The sequence below is a fragment of the Aquarana catesbeiana genome, linkage group LG06 (assembly GCF_042186555.1).
Source record: "Aquarana catesbeiana isolate 2022-GZ linkage group LG06, ASM4218655v1, whole genome shotgun sequence".
Lineage (NCBI taxonomy): Eukaryota > Metazoa > Chordata > Amphibia > Anura > Ranidae > Aquarana > Aquarana catesbeiana.
This window is the reverse complement of record NC_133329.1, coordinates 80,417,694-80,439,565: the sequence shown is the minus strand read 5'-3', so window position 1 is coordinate 80,439,565 and position 21,872 is coordinate 80,417,694. Positions and strand designations below refer to the sequence as shown.

Below are 21,872 nucleotides of genomic sequence, written 5' to 3'. Positions count from 1 at the left end.
ACGCATTTTTGCCTGAATTCGGCCCTGAAATGGAGCCAAAGACGCACAGCGTTCCTGTGCAAGCCGCTCGGAGATGTGTGAACTGGCTCCATAGAGAGCCGGTCACAATCTCCTGTCATCTCCTATCCAATTCGCATAGGTGTGAACCCAGCCTAAATCAGGCGGTGAGGAAATGTAAAATGACTCCTCACTGCCTGTCAAATGCCCTCTGAAAAGCGATCCAAACATAGATCGCTCTTCAGAGGGCACCACACGCCACTGTGAGCGTGAAAGAGCCTACAGAGGATATTTGACAGGCGGTGAGGATATATCGCCTGATTTAACCCTATCATGCTGGGCTACCGTGCTACAATCACGTGCATCGCACGCAGTTGCGGCGCAGCCCCATGCTCAATGGGCGAGCTTGGCAGGCAGCAGCGCCTGTCAAGCTCTGCACCCCGAGTTAAAAACGCCACGGCCGCAAAAGCTAAGCATCGCACCCGTGGCATGTGTCCTGCCCCATCTTGGTGAGATAACGCGCGTTACAGTGCGCCACCAACGAATCCCGCATGCACTATTTTTTGGCAGCACACCGTAACACGTAACGCATGTTATTGCGCTGCACTACAACAGACGCCTGTCGTAAAGGTGCGTTGGGGTGCCATTCAGAGCAAATGCCAACGACATCGCACCAGCTTGCTGCAGTAACGCATGCGTTAACATAAAAGCATGGTGTGAATGGACCCAGCTCATGTCATTCATATGCAAAATTCGACTTGTATAAGCAAAAATCCAGCCACACAAGCTAATACGATAACAAACCGAAACCTATATACTAGCTGCAGATGTGCTTTGTAAGCTTCTTTTAAAGGAACGCTTCAAAGCAGGCTTCCCAGGCATGACTGCATGAGATGAGTCTTTGCATCCAGGGGGTTAACTCTCAAGCCTGCAGACACACACTAGGCTTGAGTGCAGGGGAGAGGGGGGCAGTCCAGGATATAAGGGGTGTGTCCAGGATGCAAGGGGGGCGTTGCCTGGGTGTACTGGGCAGGGACAGCACTGATCAGGCTCCGCCCATACTCTCAGCAAGCAGGAGGAGAGCAGCTGCCTTGCAGTTTTATACTGAACTTCACTGCTGGAGCTATGGGGGGGCTTTGACATGAGACGTCCCCCCTACTAAACAACAATAACAAGCACTGATACTCTCTCTGAAAGGACTTTTATTGGAATAAGCCTCATGCCAGCCAAAGGAAAGACAGACTGACCCAATCATCGCAGGGAGAAGGGACAGCCGGCAAAATGAATGGTTTGGCGTTCGATGACAGCTCCTTGGACCAGCTGGACCCGTCCCTGTGCCTCCATGAGAGCAGCGACATCGACAATGCCCTGCTGAGCGACATCGATGGTGGGTGACCCATGCACTTTCCCTTTAAATAACAGCAGTGTGGCTAAGGTGGTGTGATCAGGTGGAGGGGGTAGTGCCCCCCTCTGCTGGGTGGCGCTTTGGGTAGGTGGGGGGGTGCCCTGGTCCCCTGTCTCTGGTCCCTGTACCCCTTTTGTATCTGTTGATTGGTCCCTAGAACTTGCTATTGAGAAACTTGAGGAAGTGAGAATTGGCTAACTGGATACAAAGTATCCTTGTTGGTTACATTTGTAACTGTCAATGTTTGTTACATGGCAAGTGTCAACGTTCTGAGGTTTACTTCCAAGGGCGCTTGGCGACTCCAGGCGTGCTGACGCATTTTAACACTTGAGCTAATGTATTTTGCCAATGTCCTACGATTAGGTGACCCGTTATGGCCCGTACACACGATCCGAAAATCGGGACGAAAAATACCGCTTTCGACGCGATCGTACGATAATCGGATCGTTAGTACAGAGCTTTTCGAGAGCCGATCACAACAGTTCATCCGATATTAGATCGGACAAGCACGAAAATTTTCCTTGTACGATTTTCGTTTAGTCAGTACAGTCGTCCGAAAATACAATACAAATGCATGACATCACTTCCAAATTATTTTTATTTATTCTGTCGTATGAGAATTTTCGTGACTTTAGTAACCTATTCAATTTCTACTTGCGATTATTAAGCAAAAAAAAAAAAAAGTCGTACGATATACAGATCGTCCTTTTCGGGGCATTACGCCCTGAAAGGAGAACCGGGACAAGAACCGTATTTTTAGAACCTCCAACCGTCCCGGGAAATTCAGAAGCAGTTGAGAACTATGTCGCCATGCTAGGAGGTTAGGGAAGCACCCCAGACTCCAGTTCCGTGTTCCTTGCAGAACCTGATTGCTTTCCTGCAGCTGGGACCTGTAGTCCTACAACACCCAAGGTCAATTTGTCATATTAAAGGGTGTAAGTTTAAATTTGTGAGGGTCAAAAATTAATTGTTCATTGGTTTTTTTTCGCTCGTTCTGACACGTGGAAATGTGGCCCAGTAACTCCTTCCTCCTGGCTGGAGTTAAAAAAAAAAAAAAAAAAAAAAAAAATTAGCCTTTCTGTGCCCTGTTGCTATCATTTCCCCCCCATGTGCGTCCCGTCTATTGTAGATTCCCACAGGCATCCTAGGGTTCCTGGCTGAGGCCACGCCTCCAATGTGACGTAGCCCAGGGTTACTGTCGGTCAGTGCCTTAGTTCCAGTGCAGACCTGCTATTCTCTATAGCTAGGCAGAAACAGCGAGGGTAGGCGAGAATTTGGATAGGTTTATGTTTTATTGCAGAATTTTTTTTTTATGTTTATTTTTTGTATTTTATCCACTTTTTTTTATTTTTATAATTTTTCTATTGGCCCCCCCCCCCTTTTTTTTTTAATAAATATTTTAGTCACATTTAGGGTCTCGGTGTTCTGCGTTATTTGTTTAATAAATAAAATTGTTGGGACAACTGCTACAGATTTTGTATTTCTCCATCCCTGAATCATAGAAAAAAAAAAAAGGGGGGGGGGGGGAGCGTTATTTGTTCCTAATTCTGGGTACCAATAAGGTTTAAGCATTGTATTTTTCTTGGGGGGTGGGCAATCCTTTGCAAAGAGATTCTGTTCTGCCTCTTCTATTTTTGGTATCCAGCGTTCGAAAGGATTGTGTCATTATTTGAACTGACTTTGGTGAGGCTGCTCACCTACAAACACCCAAAAGAGTGTGTGTGGGGGGGGGTGGTCTGGGAGGAAGCCCAGCTATAAGGCCTCATGCACATCAGGGGTCTCGGGGGTTGCAATTGTGACATTTCCCCGCCCCTAGCTCCAGGGGGCCCACAGCTCTGTTCCCTGCTGTTGTTGTATTACATTTGATTTCCTCCACAAAATTCCAGAGCTGGAGTCCAGCTCCAATTCACCTTGTGTACCCCAGCCAAGTCAGCCAAGTTCTATAATCCAGTAATCAGCTTCCAGTTGTTTGCCCCTTCCTCTGCTCTCATTGACTGGGGACATGCCATTTCTGGGATGGGGGAGAGGTCATGCCATTTCTGGGATGGGGGGGAGGGACAAGGTCATGCCATTACTAGGATGGGAGCAGGGGGGCAAGGTCATGTGATTACTAGGATGGTTTCTACAAAATATTTTGAATTATCCTTTCAATATGTTTATAAGTCTGTGAAATAACTCTTTAGCCACTTGGAATATCAGGGCGGGTAGTAGTGGGGAGTCCCCAGGACAACTCTTGCATCGGGGCCCACAAGTTTCAAGCTACGCCTCTGGATGGGATCCATGCTTTTGCAGTATGATATTGCATAGCAAAATTCCCTTTGCGGTCAGGAGGTCATACCGCCTCCTGAACAAGGGCAAACTGGCGCTCGACCTCCACCGTGGATCGCCTTTCAGAGGGGTGACGGGAGGCCTGAGAGCACCACAGAAATGATCAAAGGCTTCGTTCGCACAGGCGTATCAAAGCGTACATCCACACGAGGGTCATTTTTGCCCGCATGGGATTCCCAGTTTTTCCAGGTGCAGCTCATTAGTGTCAATTTAGACACCGCGCCTGCGTGGACAGGGCTGCTGCTCCCTGCTTCGCATCCATGTGGGTGCACTGGCACGGTCTGCGTTCAAGGACATGCTAGGGTTGCCACCTCATCCCTTTTAAACCCGAACACATATTAATTACACAGGTTCTGTGGCTAATTAAGGTGGTAGATACTCACTTGGTGCCTTATCTGCATTTAACTAGCCTCAGAACCTGAGTAATTATTGTGTTTGGGTTTAAAGGGATGAGGTGGCAACCCTAGGACATGCGCCCACATGGATGTCAAATGGGTGGTTGATGGTGCAGTGGTGCAGAATTTCGTTCATAAGTGAACCTGTACTGTCAATGAAGGGCAGTACAACCAGTCCCCTGTATAGGGGCTCCTCCAGTCCTCCAGCAACACCTCCTCATCTACCCTCTGCTCCATTTTGTCATCCATCTGTGAAGAAAAATACCTGGTACTTCCAAGTATGGGGGGGCACTTCCCATGTGACACAGCTGGTGCTTGCCAATTTGTCACTCGGGTACCCAGCGCTGTCACATGGGTCAAAGAAATTGGTTTCTTCTGCTCACCAATAACGCCAGCCTGTCTCTTTGCCTACACGGGCGAATAACCTCTGGGAGGTCTGAACCGAGCATCTTTGTTGCGGTTTGAATGTCCTTTCTAGTGCCAGCACACTGTTGCACTATAAACCTAGAGAAATGCTTGAACCTCCCAGCTCTGTGGGATTATTTTTCTGTCAGGCAGCCTTTTGCAAGTCCCCATCTGCTGATTCATTAGACTCAGGGGCCACAAAAGCTTGCCACTGTTTACATGTTTATCTCAGGTACCAACAACCCCCCCCCCCATTACAATGACTTTGCAGAGCCAGGTTCCCTTCTCCTGACTAGAAACGTCCAGAGAGGCTTCATCCAGGCCGCCTGTGTCCGAACATGGCTTTTGTTACCGGGCCCGGCAGTAGAATTACCTCAGACTGCTACAAAATGGAGGCCGGGGTGTGCAGCAGTACAAGCAATGCTCCAGCCTAAGCTGCGTTTCTACAAATGCGCACATGTGCTGCGCTGACCGACCAAAGGGAGTTTGGTGACATTTATGTGGTAGGAGGGAAGAAAGGATCAGGGCCCGTTCACTTTTGTGTGTTGTGGCAATGTACGCTAAAACAAACTCACTAATGCACACTGACCTGCTCTGCTTGCGATGCCAGATAGGCACTCCAACATGTAGTACAGTAGAACACAATGCATGTACCTTGCGTTTTTAAAAAAAAGGGGCATGCATGGGTTTTTTTTTTTTTTTTCTTCGTCCGTTGTGGTGCATGGCAGCCCAATCGAAATGAACGGATTACCCTAACGCAGCGCATATTTACGCATACCATAACAGGCATTTAATGAACTGCAATGGATCCCTTTAAAATGGTAGTAAAGACTTGTGTGAAATTTTATTTTATGTTTTTTTTACACCTACAAGTAAGCTGATAGGAAATATTAATGTTTTATCTACAGGTCACCTTTAGTATCAGCTTACCTGTAGGTAAAATTAATATTTCCTAATGTGCACTGTTTTGGAGATATTCCAGTAAGCAACAACCGGTGACGTCACCGTCACATGCGCTTTGAAGAAACAGCATACTTGTACCATTCCTTCAGAGCTGTGTGCCGTGCCCAGGGCTCCCACGCGCATGCATGGGAGTGATGTCGTCATGGCTTGGTCAGTCAGAAGTCTGGTGCCCGTGAACCTGGAAGGAAGTCCTGGTGATGTTGGAAGCCCTGTCAGCGGTGACAGCATGCCGCTGGAGGGCTTCATTTTAAGGTAAGTATTTCACAATGTGCGAGTACGTGATGCATACTCGCACATTATGATATTACCTTGCAGGGTGAAACTTTTTATTTTTTTTAATACCGCTCTGGTTTACACCCGTGCGATTTGTCATACGATTTGACAGTTCAAAATCGCATGACCATTTGCCAGCAATGGAACTGTCCAAATTGTTCCGACTCAAGTCGCAGCCACTTTGAAAAAGGTTCCTGCACTACCTTTTTGCGTTTCATTGCGACTTGCATGGACTTCTGTTAAATGAAGTCACAAGCTGCAATGAAATTGAGCATCAAAATCAGGCGGTTTTGAAATTGGCTGCAGTAGCGTGATTTCAAAGCCGCATTGGTCTGAACCAGGGCTTGGTGTGAATGGGTCCTTGTTGGAGGACTTTGGCCAATCACCGAAAAGCCAAACTGTATGATAAGCCGAAAACGTTTCTAGCTCTGGATAAAGTGAGGGAGTATGAGCACTCTTTAACTTTTTCCTGAAATCTTGATCTCCTTTAGGGGTCTTTCAGACAGGCGGCAGCGCTTGCCACCCTCCAAAAGGCAATCTAAGGTAGAGCAGCGGCTGAAATGGTTTCAAGAGGTGCTAATGCTGCCTGTGTGTGTGTGTGTGTGTGTGTGTGTGTGTGTGTGTGTGTTTGTGGCTTTTTGCAGGTCTGCGCCAGAAGTTCAAGCCAAGCCTTTGGTTTGTGATTGTGGTTCAGCTTCATAGCTTTCCCTAGCTGAGTTTGACTGACAGTGCCGCGTCAAACTCTGCAGCCCGAGTTAAAAATGCAGTGACTGTGGCATGTGTACAGCCCTCTCAGGCTGTAATATTTGCAATCTGGCAACCAGCTGGGCAAAAAATGTAATTCACTTCCTGTCTTGCTGACTATGTTTTTCCAGGCAGGAAGTGGATTTCCAACAGTGGTGGTAGATGAGGCCAGGGTTGTACTCTGCAGTCCATTAGGACAGACAGGAAAGGGTCATGGGCGGCCTGGTGAGGGGGGATGGGGCACGATGGTTAGGCTTTATAAATGTTCGAGCAGGCACCAGGGTTGTACTCTGTGGTCCAATGTAGTGCTATATGACAGACAGGGAATGGTCATGGGAGTACTGTTAAGGGGGCCATGATGGTGAGGCCGTATAGATGACGGGGCCAGGATTGTACTCTGTGATCCCATATTACAAAAAGGGAAAGGTCATGTGAGTACTGGTGAGGGAGCTTTGATGGTAGGGCCCTATTAGAGCAGGGGCCAGGATTGTACTCTGTGGCCCCATACTACAGGCAGGGAGTGTCATGAGAATACTGGTCTAGGGCCATGATGGTGGGGTCCTATTAATGATAGAGCAGGGGCCAGGGTTGTACTCTGGTCCAATATTACAGACCGGGAAGTGTCACGGAAGTACCAGTGAGTGGGCCAAGATGTTGGGGTCCTATATATGTAGAGGCCAGGGTTGTATTCTGTGGTCCAATATTACAGACATGGAAAGGTCATGGTAGCATTGGTGAGAGGACCATGATGGTGGGGTCCTATAGATGTAGAGGCCAGGGTTGTATTCTGTGGTCCAATATTAGACATGGAAAGGTCATGGTAACAGTGGTGAGGGGGCCAAGATGTTGGGGTCCTATAGATGTAGAGGCCAGGGTTGTATTCTGTGGTCCAATAGTACAGACATGGAAAGGTCATGGTAGCATTGGTGAGAGGGCCGTGATGGTGGGGTCCTATAGATGTAGAGGCCAGGGTTGTATTCTGTGGTCCAATATTACAGACATGGAAAGGTCATGGTAACAGTGGTGAGGGGGCCATGATGATGGGGGTCCTATACATGATAGGAAAGAGGCCAGGGTTGGGCTCTGTTGACCAAGTGTCATACATTGTAGGGTTATGGGAGTACTGGCGAGAGGGAGATGATGGTGGGGCCATACAGATGAGTATGCCAGGGCAGATGAATGAAGAGGCACAGCTCTGGGTGTCACTATGACAGACTGGGTGGTGGGGGAATTGTGAGAGGAAGTTGACGGGACAGGTGGGAGAAAAAAGCGGGGGAGGAAAGTAAGTTCTGCAGTGACAGGATTCCATGAGTCACCTGGCCCTTAGGGGATTAGGTTTCAGGTTTAAGGCCAATGTTATAGATTTATTTTCAGGTTTGGAAACCGGTACTTAGAGCTGCCATTGCTGCTCCTCCAGCTATCTTTGGCCTCAGGACTTTCCTCAGTAGATTAACTAGCTCAAGTATGCCACTAGCAAGGGACCTGCCTCCATGCCTCACCAATATTGGAGCAACATGGCAGTCAAGACATGTCCATTTCCAGGAACATGGTCTTTTTGTTTCTCCTTCTAGTCTTCTAGCCATCTTCATTGGAAATGACCTTTTGTCATCGTTGGCTCCCAAGTGGCCTTTTCACCTACATTGGTTTGGCTGACAAAAATGGCTGCAACCTCTGCTCAGTCTTTCCTCGCCCATCCCTGGCGAGCTGTCCTGCTGCATTCTCCTTGCAAGAATCTTCAGCAGAATCGCAGCATCTTGTCCAAGTTATAAGAGTCATACAGGAAACTTTTCGCAACCCCGTCAGCGTAAAGATCACCATATAAATAGTTAAGTCAATATTACTGCAATGTTTGTGTGCTTCCACAAGGAAAATGAACGGCCCCTGGACTATGGGCTTGCAAACGGTAAGCACTTGATCTGTCCTTTTGTATCCTGTGACTGTTCTGGAATGCAGTAGTAAAGTGGACCTGTCCATTTAAATTTACACTGCATGTGAATCCGCAGGTCACCATTGCATTATGATTATTCTTAGGGATGCGTCGTTACCGTTTTCTTTTATCGGCGAGTAAGAGTACCAATCTTTTCGGTCAAGTACTCGCCGAGGCTGAGTACTGATGCTTTGGGTGCGATTTGCGACCATACAAAATGAATGGCCGCAAAGCACATTGCAAAGAATTGCATGCAATTTGAACAGGAATGCAGTGCGTTTTCTGTTCGAACAGCATGCGATTTCCTCTACCGTTCCTGTGTGTGTGAACCCAGTAAAAGCAAAGGGCCATGTAGTGCAGTTTTATTAAAATGTTATAACAACTCACAAAGTAAAAATCTAGTCAAATCCATATCTGCAGTATCTCCGTCCCACCAATGATAGCAAACCACGGCTGCTGGAGGTGCTCACAGGGCTGGAGGAGATGTCTGGCGGTGAAAATACATTGTATTGCCACCGATGCTGATATTGGTATCAGTGCATCACTAACTATTATATTGGGGGGCTTTCTACGCAGTTCATGTTAGAAACTGCAGGGTATTGTCAGTCAGACCAAGCAGGGAAGGGTAAGGGCCTCTGTCAGGTTTTTATTGCCATCTGTGTGCCTTAGAATGCGTTTGGAGATTTCCAATCACTACATTTTTAACCCCCCGTCCCGATAATGAGGACCCAGACCAACACATCTTTAGTAGGGCTAGAAAGGATAAGCTAGCCATACACTAGTAGTTTGAACGAACGTTCGTGGGAAATTTCTCATCAGTATATTCATTCATATACATTAAATTTGCTTTAAACACTCCCTTTTTGGAGTGAATGGACTTTCCTGAACAAAAACCTATGCTGTTGGAAATTTAATTAATTCCTGAAAATGTTCCATCCTGCTTTTCTGAATTTTCCTGTTGCAGTGACCAAAAAGGAACATCGATGTGACCCCATTAACGATTGGAAAATGAAATGAACGTCCTTTTTAAAATATAAAACCTTTCAAAGGAAAGTCTGTCAGTCAACAATGTTCTTTCAGATCTGTGCAGTAATCCAGTGTGGGACTTCCTGTAATAAAGACCGCTCACTGCTGCTCTCTCCTTGTGCAGGGTGACTGGTCTTGTCTCCGCCCCTTCCTGTAGTTTCCTGCAGACAGCCTGTAGTGGGTGGACCTGCTGGGGCCCCTCCCACAGCTCTGCTCAGTCTATGTACAACACAGAGATGTCACTACTTTTTGCAAGGTAATAACTGGGTTTGCAAAGACATTTGGTGAGCGCATAGTGGATTGATATCCTTTGTGGTTATTGAGAAATATATTTAAGGTTTTTGTGGCTAGAGTTCAGCTTTATGCAGACTAGGCAAATGGGGCTCATGCACGTGGCAAATCAGGGCTGTACACCGCCCAGCAGCAATCAACGCATTTCTTTTGGTGGGTACAGCCAGGTGTTTCAGATCAGCTGCAGACAGGAAGCTTGAAAAAAATCAATAATGCTATCCACAGCTGTTTGCATGTAACTGTGTACATTGATCACCTGCCGTCAGAGACGTGCACCTGTACATGTAGACCGCTCACGTCCAGGGGCGCACATCCGCCCCAATGTAGGTGATTGCTTCCCGTCCAGGGGCACACATCCGCCCCAATGCAGGTGATCGCTTCCCATCCAGGGGCGCACATCCGCCCCTAAGCAGGTGATTGCTTCATGTACAATTCCATGCACACTGTCATCCATGTGTAGAGATAACACTGTCCACATGTAATTGTACCATTGGGGGTGGATGTGCGCCCCTGGATGTAAAGATATTACCTGCATTGGGGTGGATGTGCGCCCCTGGGTGTAAAGAGATTACCTGCATTGGGGTGGATGTGCGCCCCTGGGTGTAAAGAGATTACCCAAATTGGGGTGGATGTAAAGAGATTACCTGCATTGGAGTGGATGTGCGCCCCTGGATGTGAACTGTCTACATGTAGAGGCGCACATCTGTCCAGCCACAGGTGATCCTTCAATGTACAATTACATGGGAACAGCTGTGCATGGCGTTATTGATTTGTACAGGCTTCTTGTCTGCGGCTGATCGGAAACACTCGGCTGTACCCGCCGCAGACATACGCCTATCTGGGGGGGGATGTATGGCCCTAATCGCCCATCTTCCTGAGTCCGTACAGCTGGCACAGGAAATTATCAACTCCACAAGATTTCTAATAATAATTGAAATTTACGGTGTTGCGGAACATATTTAAGATAGAACGCCCTCCCAACCAGCTATGCAGAATTTCCCTCGCATATCGCCTTCCTGTGCAGTAGCGCAGCACAGTCCTGTGTGATTGTCACTTGGCCTGTCAATGTCCTATAATAACCCTGAGAAGGAGGAGGCAGGGCAGCTGAACGCAAGTAACCTTGAGAGACGAGAATGGTTCTTCCTCTGTCTATGGCCAGGCTGGGCCGGCTCCTTTCGCCTTCTCTGATTGGTCCCCAGCAGTCACCTCATCGGCGAGCTCTGATTCACTCTTTTTTTTTTTTTTTACCCCCCCCCCCCTTGAGCTTCTTCCAGCAGAGGTGGAACTTCTAGAAGAGGTGGAGGGATGGGAGGGTGTGGGAAAGCCAGAGAGGGATACACAAAATGCCATGTCTCTGTACTTAGACTTAACATATCCACATTTTCTCAGCGCTGTGTTGGAGTGTCAGCTCCTAGGGCGGGAGCGACTCCGCGTTTTCTGGGAGTCGGGCTCTTGTGCCTGATACTTGGCGTACTCATGGAGTGCACTTTTGAAGGTACACCATTAGCAAGCTTAGCGTTCTATAGCACCCTGTAGTTTTACCCACTTTCTGAACTTTGATGAGCTTTTAACTGCTTAAAACCTAGTTCCTAAAATTTTACTCTCCACCCTGCGATCTTTTGCAGAACACCAATTTTATTTTTATTTATCTTTCTTTTCTTTTTTTTTTTTTTTTTTTTTTTTTTTTTTTACAATGCAATTGCAGACCTTGAGAAACGGCACTGGCTATACCCAGATGGGTGTTTGTAAAAAAAAAAAAAAATCAGATTTTTATCGTCAGCGATTCATCAAAAGGCGGCCGACCATAGTGTCGTTTGCCAAGACTTGCCGGCGTGCAGGATAATTTATGCAGTGGGGCGGCAAAATATTTTTTTCCTGCAAGAAAGGGGCGGTCCTTTCGTCATAGAAAATGTGGCCTAATTTTGGATCTGTGATGGAAGCAAGAAGTTTAAATGTCTTTTTGGTTTAAAGGCGGCCATGCATGTATCCACTTGCGATCGATCTAGGTACAAGCGACTGCAAACAAGCGATTTTTATCAATAAAAATAATTGAAAGATGCAATGATGGACAATATACTTTGATTCCATATATATATTTTTTTTAATTTATTTATTTTAAATCATTTTAATATGTATATTGAGACTTGTTCACTGATCAGCAGAAGTCCAACATGGCTGATTGCCTAGCCAGTGCTTGAAATCAATTTGGAAGCTCTAACCAGTCTGTGTGGTTGCTTAGAGAATCCCTGAATTCCCTTTTTTTTTTTTTTTTTTTTTTTCAAAAGTGTATCTAAAAGAAAATCTACAAATAGAAGTATGGTAGTTCATTTAGGCTTCATGTACGCGGGATGTTTTAAAACCACTCCTGAACAATTTTACTTGACAGATAGTAATCAACGTTTAAAAAACGTCAGTTTTGCTGCGTTTGCGTTTTTTAGAGGCTTTTATTTATTTATTTTAAATAGTCCAAAAATGTATCTCCATTTAAAAAAGGCCTGTAAACTAAACACGAGTTACCGTGGTTACAGGCATATGGCGTTTAAAAAAAAAAAAATGCTTCTAATGCCCTGTACACACGATAGGATTTTCCAACAACAAAATCCATGGATTTTTTCCAACGGATGTTGGCTCAAACTTGTCTTGCATACACACGGTCACACAAATCTTGTCGGAAATTCCTGAACGTCAAGAACGTGGTGACGTACAACACGTGCGATGAGCCAAGAAAAAAATGGAAGTTCAATAGCCAGTGCTCAGATTCCGAGCATGCGTGGAATTTTGTGCGTCGGAATTGTGTACACACGATTGGAATTTACAACGGATTTTGTTGTCGGAAAATTTGAGATCCGGATCTCAAATTTGTGTGACGGAAATTCCGATGGAAAATGTCCGATGGAGCCTACACACGGTCGGAATTTCCGACAACAAGCTCCCATCGAACATTTTCCGTATGAAAATCCGATCGTGTGTACGGGCATTGCACTTTAATTCCTATCAGGAAAACTAAAATGCCGACATGTTTTCTGGGCTCAAATATCCCCTCCCCCCCCCCCCCCCCCCCCCCCCCCCCCCCCCCCCCCCCCCTTCTTCAGGGCTCAAGTATTTGATGTGGTTCAAAGGACAGAAGAAATAGTGCTGTCACCAGGGTTAGTTCACAGTGTGAACAATGAAATGAAGGATTAGATTGGCCTTTTTGAACTTCTTTAACATGAGGGACCCTTAAAATAACCTTCAGGTCACTGAGAACCCCTGGTAGTGACTACTATACCAAACTAATGGTACATTAGTGTGGCGATCAGTGGTGCAAGTTTCCTTTGCGTTGGTGGCCGGTGGGACGAATGCCCCCCCATGTTAGTGGCTGGTGGGAGGCATGTCACCCACACAAATAGCTAAAAGTATTATTGGCGTCAGTGGTTGCATATCTGAGAGGTAGAAATTGCATAGGAACTCCTGGAAACTCTTGACCACTAGGATACCCTGGTTGAGAAAGGCTGGATTAAAGTGATGCTGGGCACCTGTAAATGGGTAATCCTGTTGGCACTGCCATTTCTGAGCCCTTTCAGCCTTTATAGAACACCTAACCCCTGAGGGAAAAGATCCTTGAGCCACAGAAATTGGTTAGCTGGATAATCCATTGCAAGAAAACACAAATAAGAAATTGGACTGATCACCCATAGAACCTAATACTCAGGTTTTTTTTTAAAGTGGCATTTCATTCTTCCAATTAACATTCTTTTTTTTTATTGTGATGTAGCTAGCATTCATAAATAGAAAGTATATCCTAACTGAACTGTTTTAAACTTGAAATTTTCAGTTACTTCCTGGTTTCTTGCCTAGGCAAATGATATCTTACATCCCAGGAGCCTTCAGTAGGGGATGGATGAAGAGATCTGGACAGCCGCACACCGGAATAAATAATGTTCCTTTTTATTTTTGAAACAGGATCATGGGGTACACAGGGCAGCTCTGTGGGTGGTACAGAGCAACAGCTGACGTGTTTCGCTCTTAAATTAAGTGCTTACTCATAGCTGTACACAGGGCACCACTGTGGGTGGTACAGAGCAACAGCTGACGCATTTCACACTTACATTAAGTGCTTACTCATAGCTTGAGCTATGAGTAAGCACTTAATGTAAGTGTGAAATGCGTCAGTTGGTGCCCTGTGTACCCCATCATCCTGTTTCACAAATAAAGACGAACATAATTTATTTCGGTGTGCGGCTGTCCAGATCCATCCATACCTGCACTAGCAATTGCCAGCACCTGGGGCTCTCTTTTCTCTGGTGGTAGAGGACATACACACCTTGGTTTGGATCGTCCTGTGCGGTGGTAAATATATCAGCCTTCAGTAGGGGAGGAGGGTTTTCCTCAGCTACCCTGTTTCCTCCAAAAATAAGACCTAGCGTGATTGTCGGTGATGGCTGCAATATAAGCCCTACCCCCCCCCCCCCCCCCAATAAGCCCTAGTTAAAGTCCTTGTAGGTCTTATTTTCAGGGTAGGGCTTATTTTCGGGGAAACAGGGTAGGGCTTATTTGTGAGGTAGGGCTTCTATTGCAGCCATCACCGACAATCACACTAGGTCTTATTTTCGGGAAAACTGGGTAAGCACACCCTCTTCCTTGCATGCATGCTTGAGCTAAGGGCAGATGGATTCCAGGAAGTAAATGCTACATGAATAGGGTTGCCACTTTTTCTTCAAGCCAAACCCAAACACTTTAGCAGCACAGTCTTCTTCTTTTTTTTTTTTTTGTTTTAGTATACACTATAGCAGTGATGGCAAACCTTGGCACCCCAGATGTTTTGGAACTACATTTTCCATGATGCTAAGGCACTCTGCAGTGTAGTTGAGCGTCATGGGAAATGTAGTTCCAAAACATCTGGAGTGCCAAGGTTCGCCATTAATCCACTGCACTATAGGATTGTATACCTGGGATATACAGACCTGGGACACTTTTTGGGCACTCCAAAAAGAATAGTAACGTGGCGAACATAGTGCCCCCTCACCCTCCTGTTAAGCCTTGTTCAAAGCCACATTCCTGTCTGAATAATGTATCTGAGATTCAGGAGGACTGAAACCCGGACACATAATTCAAAACCCAGACTGTCCGGGTGAATCCTAGACAGGTGGCAACCCTATACATGAATCATTTTGCCCTTACTCAAGATGGTCACAGCCATAAATGCTAGGGGGTTGGTTTGTAAAGTGATTTCTCAACAAAATAAAGCGCGGAGACGGGAATAGATGGGGGAGTTGGCTTTGAATATTTAAAAATCATGTTTTTTGGTGCTCGGATGCAGTGAAGATCCACTTTAAGGGGTGCACCAGTTTATCAGAAAGCCTCCTTGCTGTAGCTGCTGTGTCATATATTTGTGAAGCCTATTGCTTTTCCTCTACCATGAAACATTAACTGTATTCAGTGCCTCCATCTATACATATTCCCATAATAAATACCTGACAGAAGTTCTAATCCTACCCTACTCTATCCAATCCAATAAATATTGGTGCGAGAAAGGAGAAGGGTATGTGCAAAGTCTATTAGTCCCATGTTTTTTTTTTTTTTTTTCTATAGATAGCAGCCACAGCCTGAGTGGATAAGCCTGCCCCCTGACAGCATGCTGCACAGAAAATTAGCTTGTGCTCTCTGCGTGAAAACACTGTTTAGACATCTCTGCAATCTGTAAAGCTCATGCCCCTTACTGATTGGAGAGATCTAGCGCTGACCCAGAAGGGGGGGGGGGGGGGGGGGGTGTCGTGTCGGACTTCTAGACAGAGACTTCTTCCACAGCAAAGCTCCTTCTCTACAGCATGCTGGCATAGGAGAGGCTTTTTTAAAATTGCTCCAGGATGTGACTGCTTTTCTTTCTATTGTATTGTATGAAGGTTTTTATGGATGTATTTTTTTTTTTTCTTCCTCTCCAGATATGCTCCAGCTCATTAACAACAATGAAAACGATTTGGGTTCTTCGATGCATCGTTTGGAGCAGTCAATACCCAGGCCCAGGACCCCGCTGCTAAAGTGGACCTCACAGTGGACCTGGCAGGAGGGACCGCACTCAGCTCCCTGGAAGGGTTACTGGCCGCACCTACCACCTCCACCCCCATGAAGATGTTCCCGCTGTCCAATCCTCCAGGTTTCCACAGCCCACCAGCTGCCACCCTGCCTCAGGACAATCGCATGCACCCGCCGAAGCTCAGCTTACAGAGCCTGGCGAAGGATGAGCCCATGCAAATCTCCCCGCCCAACAGCATGTCCAGGCCAAGCTACAGGCCCCTCCCACAACCCAGCATCTGCAGGGCATGCTATTCGGGCAGAGCTTGGTTACAGCTTCGCAGCCTCGGTTTAACACCAGCCTGTGCCTGGATACCAAGAGCAGAGCGCTGAGCCAGGTAATTGGTAACCAAAATGGTTGCATGATGGAAAATTGTAGACGGAATGTTCAGGGACCACTTTGTTAGGTACCCATACAAGAGGTGCATGTGGTCGCCGACCTAGGTTGACTGCTGCAGTCATGTGATGCCAGGCTGGCCTTAAAGGGTTAGTTCACCTCTACCAAAAAACTGCCTATGGAGGTAAGGAGCATCTGTACAAACTGCAGCTTTGACTAAAGTTGGATAACAAGTAGGTGGAGGCCATTTATGAACCTCCTGAAGCCCGGACCAAAAACTCAGATGGGGTCATGGAGAGATGGAGTCATCCCATCCTGCCTTGTTGCTAAGACCCTCCCTGCTGTTACTGCTCACCCCCCAACAACCTAGGAGTGAGCTCTCAATCCCCTGCACATGTTTGGTCCGCTATCTCCTCCATTGCAGCATCTCTTTTCTCGGAGCTACTGCAGCAGGAGAGGATATGCGAGGAGGGGCTTGCATCAGCTGGGAGTGTGTAGGTGGGCTGCGGCGGCAAAAAACACAGTCAAGGTGCAATGTAGAGACAGCCCAACCAGGAACACTCATGGATTCCAACAGCAGGTAGAAAGCTGTTCTGACCCTAAAAGACACAGGGTACCTTGTGCTACCCACTCACAAATGTGCGCCAAGCCTGGGAGCCAGGGCCTTAAATAGGCTCCGCCTTACCCAAGATGGCTGCTAGTCACATAAGGCAGCAACATCCAATTGGAAACTTTAGAGGAACTGCGTTGCTCTTGACTTATTCTCCTCCTGCTATGCTACTGCAGGTAAGTGCCACCTGCAGAGAAAAAAAGTAGACTGCAAGTGTCTTGGCAATGTCCAAGCAGCAAGGCAGGATGAGGGAACGCCATCTTTGGGAGTTTTTCAGCCAGGCTTTGGGAGGTTAGTAAATGCACCTATAGCAAGGCCATTTTCAACTTTGGTCAAAGATGGATAGATTTTATCACAAACTTTCCTTACATGCATAGGCGGTTTTCTGTTGTTGGTTGTGTATTTTTGTTTTTTATTTGTGTTTTTTTTTTTTTTTTTTTTTTTCTAGCCTAAGGTGTGCCAGCAAACCATTCACCCACTATTAAAACACAAGCACTAGCTATGGGTTTAAGCTGTGCAGCCACATTCAGACCCACTATGTATGTGTCGCAGCAGATGGCAAAATATTTTTTCAATTTTCATTCGTCCAGTTTTGTGATCTTGTGACCCCTGTAGCCATATACACCTCTCCCTCCCCCCCCCCCCTTTTTTTTTTCTTCTGAAAGTCGTAGAACCCGGTCTGGTCTCATGTTGCTGTAGCCAGTCCTCTTCACGGCTGAACATCTTCGTTCAGAGTGTCCTTTCTCACTTAATAGAGATACAAAGTACAAAATTCTTCTTGGCAGTTGTTGGTTTGAAATTTCTGCCCATTCTTCTTCTCCAATCATGAACAACTTGTGTGTAACTCGCCTGAGGCCCGGTTCACACTGATGCAACTTCAAAGTCGCGTGACTTTGAAGCCATCATCCCAGCACAACTTGCATATAACTTCTTTAACAGAAGTCCGTGCAAAAGTCACACCAAGAGTAGTGCAGGAACCTTTTTCTAAGTCGGAACGACTCAAGTCACTCCTATTAGAACGGTTCCATTGCACTTAATGGGGTGCGACTTGTCCGTGCTCTCAAAGTAGGAGCGCATGTTGCACCAATGTGAACTGGGCCTGAAGTGGCATGTGCTAGGTTAAACCTGCCTTCCTCTTTTTTTGTGCCAAGCCGCACAGACATCTTCCAACTTTTTTCAACAATTTCAGATGCTCAAAGCTGAACTCCTTCCTTCCATCCAGATTTCCATCTCGGCTCGGTCACACAGTCCAACCCCTTCATGGCAGGGGAATTTAATTATTCTCTGCTCCAGCTTACATACCGTATTTTTCGGCGTACAACACGCACATTCATTTTAAGAGGAAGTTTCAGGAAAAAAACTTAAATTTTAAATAAGGAAGCAAAAGTCAGTGCCCATCTGCAGCCTCGCCATTGCCATCACTGCAGCAGCCTCGCCATTGCCATCACTGCAGCAGCCTCGCCATTGCCATCAATGCAGCAGCCTCGCCATTGCCATCAGTGCAGCCTGATCGACCCATCTGCAGCCTAGAGGGGACAGGGAGGGGGGCAGGACGAGCGCTGATAGATTACATACAGTAATAATCTCCTATGATAGACAGAACAGTGGTCTAATGGCGGCCCACAAGACGGGACTTCCTATTACAGAGGCCGTCAAGTAAACAGGAGATTCTCACTATATGTAATATGACGGCGCTCGTCCGGCCCCCCCTTCCTGTCCTCTCCGAGCCAGCTAAAATTGAAGTATTGGCATATAACCACGCACACACTATTTGCACCTGATTTTCATGGTGAAAAAGTGAGTGTTATACGCCAATAAATACTTGCAGGCCGAGAGACCAGACCTGTAAGTGGACAGTGAAGGGGTAGCAGAGACTGAGTTTATCTATCACTCTGCTCTTATCTCCATTCAGCATGCTCCCTGTTAGCACAATCCTGCAGCACAACTGATTGCCTCTTTGCTCTGCTTCTCCCTCTCCAGTCAGGAGTTCTGCTGTACAAGGATTCCAAAAGGCCGATGCCAAGTCAAGCATCTCTTTGGATAGGTACATCTTTGCCTATTTTGTGCGATAGGGCATGTTGCCTTTTTATACGTTTCTGAAAACTGAACTAATTTGGCTATCCTTTGCCTTCACCGTCCAAAGACAATTTTAAAGATCCTGAATGGCCTATAGAATTATCTGCTACACTCATGTATGTCCTAGATACAACCCAGGCATTTGAGCATTTGAAGCATTTGAAAACTTGCACAAGCTTCTAACTTGAACCAATATTTGCTAACCACAGACAATTTGCATAGCTCCCAACTGTCCCTGAGTTTGAGGGAGTGTCCCTGATTTGGAGCAATGTCCCTCTGTCCCTCTTCCTTCCTCATTTGTCCCTCATTTGGTCTGATCTATATAGATGTATATAAAATGCACTTTTTATCTATCAAAAAGTGTTTCTCATCGCTAAACCTTTCTTCTAAATTCAAAATTGCTGCATTTGTAAATGTTAAAAGCCAATATAAAGGAATAGTAGTGGCAAAAAGTCTTTTGAATTTATTTTAACTTTTTTTTTTTTTTGGGGGTTAATTCTCCTTTTAAAGGGGTGTGGCAGGGGGCGTGTCCTATGCCTACATACGTTTGCTAGCAGGTGTCCCTCATTCCCATCTCAAAATGTTGGGAGGTATGAATTTGTCATGAATTGTAGAGAATTCGCCAAGCATTAGTAGTGACCGCATATGAGCACTAAACCTAACTAGTCTTAAATGTCCACTCCCCTGTGTTTTAAAATGTATATACTTGCCTATTTTCTGCCGGCTGTGATCTGGCTCCCCTGTGTCAGCCAGTGGCGGCTGCATGGGATGGGAAAGGAGGGAGCATTGACAATAGATGGAGCATAGCAGGCTATGGGTGACCTTCCCACTACTAGCATTCCCAGTTGTTGTCAAGGCGCTCTCTCCTCTCTTCTCCCCTGCAGCTGCTACGGGCTTACACAGGGGGTCACGTGATCAGGTTGGTCAGCATAGGCATACCTCCCAACATTTTGAGATCTGAATGAGGGACACCTACTAACAAACGTATGTAGCCATCGGACACGCCCCCCTACCACACCCCCTTAAAGGAGAATTAAGCAAAAAAAAAAAAAATTAAATCCACAAGGACTTTTTTACCACTACTATTCTTTTTATATTGGCTTTTAAAAAGTACAAATGCAGCAATTTCGAAATCAGATGAAAGGTTTAGCACTGAGGGGGAAAGAGGGACAGAGGAACATTGCTCCAAATCAGGGACAGTCCCTCGAAATCAGGGACAGTTGGGAGGTATGAGCATAGGTGTTGAACACTGGTTAGGTTGAGTCTGGAATGCTACTTTATTTTATAGTGCATATTTAAAGCTGAACTCCAGCCAGATAAACGTTCGTTTTAAATATATTCCTTAATGCCACTGAGGCTATAAATCTTCCCGTGCAGCAAACGCCTTTTGAAACCCAGAATGGACTGGCTGTATTAAAGTAGCAGTGATATCACTATGCTGTGCAGAACTGTGGGAGGGGCCCAGCAGCTCCACCCAATATGAGCTGCCTGCTGAGTCCTACAGGAGGGGGTGGAGACAAGACCAGTCACCCCACACGGGGGGAGAGAGCAGCAGTGAGCGGTCTTTATTACAGGAAGTGTCACACTGGAATACTACACAGATCTGGAAGAAATAAACCAAATACACCAACATTCAAGGAGGAATACACATGAATAATGGATTCCAGGGGTCTCAAACTGGTGGCCCTCTAGCTGTTGCGAAACTACAAGTCCCATCGTGCCTCTGCCTGTGGGAGTCATGCTTGTAACTGTCAGCCTTGCAATGGCTCATGGGACTTGTAGTTTCACAACAGCTGGAGGGTCTGCCAGTTTTGAGACCCCAGATTTAGACAATATTTGATTATCCTGGAGTTCAGTTTAAAAAACAAAAAAAAAACAACTTTCAGTTTTAGGAATGTAACCCTAATAACCAGTCACAAGTGGTGTTTTTTTACTGATCTGACTTAATAAATAAAATATCACTTTTTAATAGTTTTATATTTCTACCAGGTGCCTAATACTACATTTTTTTGTCTTTTATCAGCTACACAAGTGGTCTCACCCCACACAGCACAGCAAGTCAACCTTGCAGAGCATCACAGGTCAGCCTCTGCAGATCATTGCAAGTCAGCCGGTACAGAATGTGGCCAGCCAGCCTCTGCAGAGCATTGCGAACCAGCCTCTGCAGAGCGTCACGTCACAAGCTCCGACACTGCAGAGTGTGGCCACCCAGTCTCTGCAGACTCACCCCTCTCCACAGATCCAGCAGTCTCTGACCATCCATGCACACAGCATCCCTTCTCAGCAGTTCCTGCCAGCGCCACTTCCATAGCCAGCAAATCCAGCAGGTGCCGGTGAGTGAGCTCTATGTGTGCCTGAGGTTGCCCCTTGCTGGATTGTGGGGTGTGTTGTGTGGGTTTTTTTTTTTTTTTTGTAACCTTAACTTCCCCCTTTTTACCTGCTTCCCTCACAGGTTCTGCTCCAGCCTCATTTTATCAAGGCGGACTCTCTGGTCCTTACAGCGGTGAAGACGGACTCACGGACCTCACCAACCACCACAACCATCCAGACTACACCTCTGCAGATGCCGGTGAGGAGTTTAGATGGGACACAGTAGGTCTGGGTTGTAGTTGCATGTCAGACGGACTAGGCAGCTTCCTAAGAGGGGGGGACAAATAGCCAGATCTCTCCCTACACAACTCCCAGTGCAGTAAATCTAAGGATATGATGAGGAATGGCGCACACCTTAAAACGGGCAGCCTGAAATCCCACCTCACACTTTCTGGTAGTGGCAGTGAGCTGAACATTTAATGAATACAAAATATAATTTTCCATAGTTGCAAAAAAGTTTTGGAGGAAATTCAAGAAATGTCTGTCCAGGTGCAGATTAAAAATGTGTGCTTTTGCTTTTTATTTTATTTTTTTAATTTTTTTTAACTATGAGCAAATGTTTACCTGCCAAAAGATTTGTAGCTCTGTTCTACAAGTCTTTTGCCGCGTACACACAATCGAAATTTCCGCCAACAAAACCGTGGATTTTTTTTCCCCGAAGGACGTGGTCTCAA

At 46.2% G+C, this 21,872-nt stretch overlaps 1 long non-coding RNA gene across 2 annotated transcripts; it reads left to right on the top strand.

The window, feature by feature from the left end:
• The first annotated feature begins 1,022 nt into the window (after positions 1-1,022).
• On the top strand, positions 1,023-21,417 carry LOC141148669 (uncharacterized). 2 transcript variants are annotated; one of them, XR_012245240.1, is made up of 4 exons: positions 1,023-1,384; positions 15,676-16,143; positions 20,852-21,161; positions 21,281-21,417. It is a non-coding gene; the product is annotated as an uncharacterized lncRNA (long non-coding RNA). The 2 variants fall into 2 exon arrangements; XR_012245241.1 differs by lacking the exon at positions 1,023-1,384 and adding an exon at positions 11,100-11,249.
• Positions 21,418-21,872: the final 455 nt, after the last annotated feature.